The 7,359-nt window shown below is 46.5% G+C and overlaps 1 long non-coding RNA gene across 2 annotated transcripts; it reads left to right on the top strand.

Annotated features, from left to right (window-relative positions):
* The first annotated feature begins 717 nt into the window (after window positions 1–717).
* Window positions 718–6,609, top strand: LOC147998783 (uncharacterized). Of its 2 annotated transcripts, none has more exons than XR_015644294.1 (4): window positions 718–883; window positions 4,059–4,316; window positions 4,671–4,881; window positions 5,277–6,609. It is a non-coding gene; the product is annotated as an uncharacterized LOC147998783 (long non-coding RNA). The 2 variants fall into 2 exon arrangements; XR_015644295.1 differs by having other exon boundaries at window positions 801–883; window positions 4,062–4,316; window positions 5,277–6,608.
* The last annotated feature ends 750 nt before the right edge of the window (window positions 6,610–7,359 follow it).

Raw genomic sequence — 7,359 nt, 5'->3', positions numbered from 1 at the left:
TGGCTAAGCATATTGGCCTTTGAATCTATTGGCTAGCAAGCATATGACATGCATTCGAACTCTATCTGGGACCAGAGGGTCAGGTGACTATGTCAGTATATTCTTCGGATTTTCAAGAATGTCCCCGCTCCTCCCAAGAACTGTGGGTGGAGAGTGGAACTTGACCTAGCCTTGACTTGAGGTGGTGGGTGTAAAGCTGGTGAAAGCCCTTAGGGTCCTTCACAGGAACTCCATAACCTCCCTACTTTCTACCAGGCCAAGCCTCCTAATAGCTTTTACACTTCAGTAAGAACTAGGGTCCTTCACAGGGGTCACAGGATGGCTGAGAAGAGCCACCTCAGCTAGGGTGATGGTCTTTAAGAAACTACAGATAGTTTTTTTTTCTCTCTGTGTAACAAGTACCACATGACAGCTGAGAGAATTATAGACAGCTAGGGAACAGGATGAGAGTGTGGGGGAGGGGAACACAGGAGGGAGGGAGTGGCTGGAATCTCAAAAGTCTAAGGACTGATGCCTCCCACCGCCTCCTGTGAGGGTCTATCAACAGACCCTGTCTTGTGAAGGTCAAGTAAAGGTCACTGCCTCTCAAAGATGCTAACAGCTGAGCTATGCTCAGAAGCCATTTCTTGACAGCCTCTTACCATGTATCATAAGAGGTCCTTTATTTTTAGTCCTCAGCTTCAGAAGGTGGGGCTCTTGGCATCTGCAGTGTTGCTCATGTCCATTTGGAGCCTTGACTGAAGCATGAGAGTCAACATTCTTATCTGGCTGTGTGTGCACAGATAATAAAACAACGCAGGGAGTAACAGAGGGAAGGCCGTGGTAATACTACAGTGGCAGGTGGCTTTCATCCACTTACCGCAGTCTTTTACGGCCATGAAAGGTAAGGAGAACAGGCCAGGGGGTGTGGTGGCAGATGACTTTATCCCACACTCAGTAGGCAGCGGCCGGTGGCTCTCTGTGAGTTTAAGGACAGCCTGATCTATATTTCCAGTTCCAGGTCAGTCAGAGCCACATAGTGAGTGAGACCTTGCTTCAAAATCAAGAAGCAAAAACCCACCAAACAAACAAACCAACCAAGAAACAAGGAAGAGGGGGTTAGGGATTTAGCTCAGTGGTAGAGCACTTGCCTAGCAAGCACAAGGCCCTGGGTTCGGTCCCCAGCTCTGAAAAAAAGAATAAAAAAAAAAAAGAAAAGAAAAGAAAAAGGAGACTGTAATTCCTGTGTATTCCGTGTCCTGAACCGTCTTAGGAAGGACGGGCTTATCTTCAAATATGAGTGGAGAAAGTTGTAAGTGTCCATCAGTGGATCCATGGGTATGCATGCCTACAGTGGACCACTACTCAAGTTCTTTTTTTTTTTTTTTTGGTTCTTTTTTTTCTTTTCTTTTTTTTTTTTTCGGAGCTGGGGACCGAACCCAGGGCCTTGTGCTTCCTAGGTAAGCGCTCTACCACTGAGCTAAATCCCCAACCCCATTACTCAAGTTCTTAAAAAGAAAGACATCTAGCCATATAGCACAACATGGATGGAAGCGGAGGCCGTTTTACAAAATAAGACCATCCTAGCTGGGGGTGGCAGTTCATGCCTGTGTTCCCAGCACTCAGGAGGCTGAGGCAGGATGTGTACCTAAATTCAAGGTCAGCCTGGGCTGATGCATGAGATACTGCTTCCAAAAACAAAACAACACTAAAACAATAATAAGTAAATAAAACTCAACAAATCATTTAAAACAAGGCCGCGTGGGCGTGTGCGTGCGCGTGGGCGTGCGCACTGTTCGCTGGAGAGAGAGATGGCTCCGCACTTGGCTGCTCTTCAAAGGACCCAGACATGATTTCCAGCACCCGTTTAGCAGCTTCCAACCTTCTGTAACTGCAGTTTGAAGGGATCTGACGCCCTCTTCTGGTCTCCTAGGGCCAGCCATGGTACATGGGCAGAGACATACAGGCCAGCAAAACACTCATGCATGCAAAACGATAATAGATCTAGGATAAAACGAGGCAATCCTTGGAGGACAAATGAAGGGTAAGGAGAAGAGGCCAGGCATGACTTTGCATATGCGAGGTATCTGAAACCGAGTCATGAAATGACCGTTCCCAGAGGCTCGATGAAGGAGGAGATAGGAAGAGGTAACCCACAGGAAGGGAGACAGGCAGGCGCCTTATTCAAATTCATTGGCCAGCTAATATAGCCGAATCAGTGAGGTGCAGGGTCAGTGAGAGAACCCGTCTCAAAACATAAGCTAGAGGGCTACTGAGGAAGACATTGGTGTCACCTCCACCCTGCACACACCTTATACCCTACACAGACACATAGCTACACGGCATAGTTCATATACATATACCACAAGCACAAGGGTGGGAGAGAGGAGGGGGGAGGGGGAGGGGAGGGGAGGGGGAGGGGGAGGGGGGAGGGAGGAGGAAGGGAAGGGGAGGAGAGAGGCTTGCCCATTAGCAGACACTTTCCAAGCTTTCCTCCATCCCAAGCTCTCTGGCAACTCCTGCTAGACCTCCCTGACGCTCTCTGCACAGGGGCCGGGGTGATGAAAAATTCCTATACTAAAAAGCGCTGATCTTCACTGAATGCATTTAACACAATTGAATTGTACACTTTAATGTGGCTGAAATGGTTAATTTTATGTTGTGGACGTTTTACCCTAATAGAATTTAACACCCTAAACTTGGGGGCTGGAGAGATGATTTGGTGATGAAAAGCGATGGTTGCTCTTCCGGAGGACCCAGGTTCGATTCTCAGCATCCACAGGGTGGCCCGCAACAAATTGAAACTCCAATCTTAGATAGGCTAATTTAAGCTAAAACAAGATTGGCTGATTTTTTTTTCAAAATCAAGGAATATTTTGATTATACCTTGTTGTAACAAAACCTATGGAGTAAGAAACAATTTGGGGGCTGGAGAGATGGCTCAGTGGTTAAGAGCGCTGACTGCTCTTCCAGAGGTTCTGAGTTCAAATCCCAGCAACCACATGGTGGCTCACAACCATCTGTAATGGGATCTGATGCCCTCTTCTGGTGCATCTGAAGACAGCTACAGTGTACACACATATAATAAATAAACAAATCTTAAAAAAAAAAAAAAGAAAAAGATTTGGCTATAATTATGAGTGTCTGGTTGGATTTTTGTTTTAGATTTATTTATTTTATGTACATGAGTACAGTGCAGCTGTCTTCAGACACACAGAAGAAAGCATCGGATCCCATTAGAGATGGTTGTGAGCCACCATGTGGTTGCTGGGAATTGAACTCAGGACCTCTAGGTGAGCAGTCAGTGCTCTAACCACTGAGCCATCTCTCCAGCCTGTCTGGTTGGATTTCTGACAGACATATCTGGCTATCTCCCTGAGGTGTATGCTGTGGTGAGACTAGCTCATCTCCCTATTTTTGCTGATGTACAGATGAGGAAACGAGAGGAAGCCCCAGCTTTTCCACACCCCTGAAATGCCTCATTTCGAAGCACTAGGCTATATAGCCTGATCTAAGAAGAAATCGCTTCTGAGGCAGCTGGGTCTCTCTTCCAGTCTTACTTCAGCAGGCAGGTTAGAGCACCAGCTCCTCCAGCACCTGACAGGAGCTGAAGACCGTAGCACCCAAGAAGTTCAGCCGATTCCAGAATCGGTTGGTCGGCTGTGTCTGTCACAGCTGTTCTAAACATCGTGGTATTCCCAAGTGAGGAGACATGGCCTGCTTTGGAGTACTTAAAAAAAAAAAAAAAAGACTCAAGAATATAGCACTCACCGAGCATGGTGGCACAGACCTTTAATCCCAGAATCGTGGAGGCAGAGAGAGATTATTTCCGTGAGTTCGAAGCCAATCTCTTCTACTACACAGAGTTCCAGGACAGTCAGAGCTACACAGTGAGACTGTCTCAAAACACACACACACACACACACACACACACACACACACACACACACACACACACACAACAAATCCAGTACAAAGCCCCGAGTTTTCGGATGTGGTTTGTGATCTCAGCTGCATATTAAAGTCGTAAGGAGAGTCAGATGTTGGGTGCGAAGCTGGTGCATCTGGCTTCTGTTCAGTAGGTGTCTCCAGTGTTGCCTGCGCGAAGAAGCTTGGTGCGAGGCTGGAAACCCTGCCCATCTGTCAGCGGCGAAGAATAAATGACGCTGCAAGCAAAGAGGCCTGCTCACGCCGCAAATCCTACTCAAGTTGTTACCAAAGCTCTGGGCGAGCAACGAAGATGGAAAAAACATACCGTCGCCTCCTTACAATGTCCTGGGTCCTGCAGTTCAACCATTCAGTTCACGGGAGCTTGCCGCAATGATCGTTTTTGGACGGTAGGAGGCGATGTTGCCCACAACATTCTACACTCGCTTTCTCCAAGGGGAGGCCAGGCTTCTACCTTAATCCATAGCCGAGAAGCTACTATTTGGAGGGAGGGAGGGAGGGAGGGAGGGATGGAGGGAGGGAGGGAGGGAGGGATGGATGGATGGATAGAGATAGAGAAGAGAGAGAGAGAGAGAGAGAGAGAGAGAGAGAGAGAGAGAGAGAGAGAGAGAGAGAGAGAGGATGCACTAGCCCCTGATCCCGGTTTTTAAGAGGAACTGTGAAAGAGACAGCTTTTTTTACTGACTGATTTCTCAGTGGTTTGTCTGTCTGTCTTTTTTTTTTCTCCCCTTTCCTGGCATCAGACGGTTTTCCATTTGCTTCCTCTTCACTGGCGCTGTGGCAGCCTCCGCTGTGGAAATAACTATCAAATCAGACTGACCAGCGGGGAAGAAAGCATCTGTGACCACCCCTGGATAGCCGAGCCTAGAACACGATTTCTTCTTGGCCAGGCCTTCCTGCTGCATGTGGCTTCCCTCGCTGTCCCTTCCAGACTGAGCAAGCCCGGTTGTCTGAGTGAGACCCTTTCCCAGCCCCAGTGTCTGCTTTTGTATTGGGCTCAAAGGTTAAGATTTCATTCCATGGGAATTCTCTGTTGCTGTACACCCAAACCCTCTAAAAATTAGACACCCTGGTGCCACTGAAAGGCAGCAGGTCAGACACCAAGTATCTAGGGAAACAAATTAAGTCGGGAAAGAAAAAGCCCTTGGTAGACATGGCGTTTAATTAAGCCTTGTTCTGCCTAACTGGAGTGTGTTCCCCTAAGTTAACGCTGATACGCTTATATGCTCGAGGAAGTTAGAAGGCACTCGAGTTTGAGCATAGACATCTGCAAGGTTTCGGAAAGATGACCAACCGCACCCAGCCCTTCCACAGGGTAGAACTTATTCCTAGTTTTTCCTTCTGTACAGTGAAAAGTCAGCTGTCATCAAGTACATTGGAAAGCCATGGCACGTCAGGCAAGAGGATACAAGAGAAGACATCTGGAGGGGAACAACACTTGACTACCCCCTCACCCCGCCCCAACCCCTGAGGAGACTTTAATCTCCATCTGTCATGTGGACAACCCTGTGGCTTCTCCGGGGTGCTTTCTCTTCTTTTCTTACCTTTCTCGAAGTGACTCCATCCTAGCCCTGTGCTACCTAGTAGAACAAACATCAGGGAACATTTGGGGAGCCTGGAATACAGAGCTCAGATGGACTCACTCGTTTTCCAGGAGCTGGGAGCCGAAAGCAGCTGGTCTGGGTTTTAATGAGGCGTTTAGGCCACTTCATCCCACATGACTGAGGCCAGTTTAGTTATCCTCTGACATCTTCAGATGTGCTGTAGCACTTCAGAGCCTGCATTCATACACAAGAGCATACACGGCAATAGCAGCATGGCGGCGGTGGCAGCAGCGACGACAACTAGGATGACAACTATCAAGAAAATAGTGCCAAAAGCTGGATCACAAGCTGAGCTGATGGTACATACACATCTGTAATCCCAGATCCTTCGGGAGCTAAGACGGGAGGATTCTGGCCTCAGCGACAGCACAGTTTTTAATCTCGATTTTTCAAAAAAAGAAAGATCGTGCCGCCTTTGTCCTAACTTGTGATTTATATCATAAGATACTGATTTTAGTTTTCTCATGTGGTGTGTTTTAATCGTTTTCTAGTAATACTTATCTAACTTTTTATAGTTCCTTGATTACCTTGTGTGGCTCAGAAAACAAAATTCTTCTGTAACTTCAATATTTGAAAAGCATCTTTTGAATGGCTGCAGGTGTAGCTGATCGTTTTGGCAAAATTAAAATATGCTTTCTTTTATCCTGGACTAGATCCGGTACCGTCGTGCCCCAAGACATCTATTAGATATCTTCATCTCAGTCAGCAAAGCGTCTCACCCACTCTGCTCCGTCCCATATCACATTGCCGATGGCTACTCTCTGAGCCTGGCAACAATCTCTTACCCGTCTAGTTCCCAAGGCAGGTTGCCACCATGCCAGACATACACATCCCAATTCTGTGGTGGCTCAATGTCTCCAGCCACCACAAACTCTCTTGAATTTAATTAAATCACTACATGAAAGAACGCACAACACAATAACTCTGATCCAATTGATAAGATATAATTGCCCACCTAGACATACAAAACCCTGTATACATCCATCCCTTAAGAATATTCATAGGGGTTGGGGATTTAGCTCAGTGGTAGAGCGCTTGCCTAGGAAGTGCAAGGCCCTGGGTTCGGTCCCCAGCTCCGAAAAAAAGAACCAAAAAAAAAAAAAAGAATATTCATAACAACCTGTAAATGTGCAGAGGAATCTTAACATCTGCCTCCATGTTCTCCCGGCTGCTTCTCTCTCCAGTCTCTTCCTCCTCTCTAAAACTTTTCTCCCGCCATCCTTCCTTCTTGTCCGATGACAGGCCTCGTTCTATCCTGTACCTGCCTCACCTGCATAATGACATCATCCTACAGCTGACGAGTAGAGTGAATGAGTTGTAAGTGGGAGGCCCTGATGGAGGTCCCCCACCAAGACAGAAACAACAAGAAACTTTGTTTTGTTTGTTTGTTTTCAAACATTTTAATGGTTCCATTATAATTAAATATTTGATGCATTTGGAATATAATTGGGTCTAAAGTATTCTTGTTCTAAGGTATTCTTCCTTTAGGGAACTTCCCAAACCCTTAGAGTTCTTATTTTTCTTTACTCTATACATATACTCTGGGGGAAAAGGGAAATTAAAAGTCAGGTGTGGTTGCATTTCACTGTAGCCTTGGTACACAAAAGGCTAAGGCAGAAAGATTTTTTTTGTACCTAGATCTCTCTGTCCATTGATTTTTTAAAAGATTTATTTATTTTATAAATATGAGTACACTGTCACTCTCTTCAGACGCACTAGAAGAGGGCATCAGATCTCATTACAGATGGTTGTGAGCCACCATGTGGTTGCTGGAAATTGAACTTAGGGCCTCTAGAAGAACAGTCAGTGCTCTTAACCGCTGAGCCCT

Source organism: Rattus norvegicus, chromosome 19 (assembly GCF_021556685.1).
Source record: "Rattus norvegicus strain SHRSP/BbbUtx chromosome 19, alternate assembly SHRSP_T2T, whole genome shotgun sequence".
Taxonomy (NCBI): domain Eukaryota; kingdom Metazoa; phylum Chordata; class Mammalia; order Rodentia; family Muridae; genus Rattus; species Rattus norvegicus.
The sequence above is the reverse complement of the archived record's forward strand: the minus strand, read 5'-3'. Positions and strand labels throughout refer to the sequence as shown.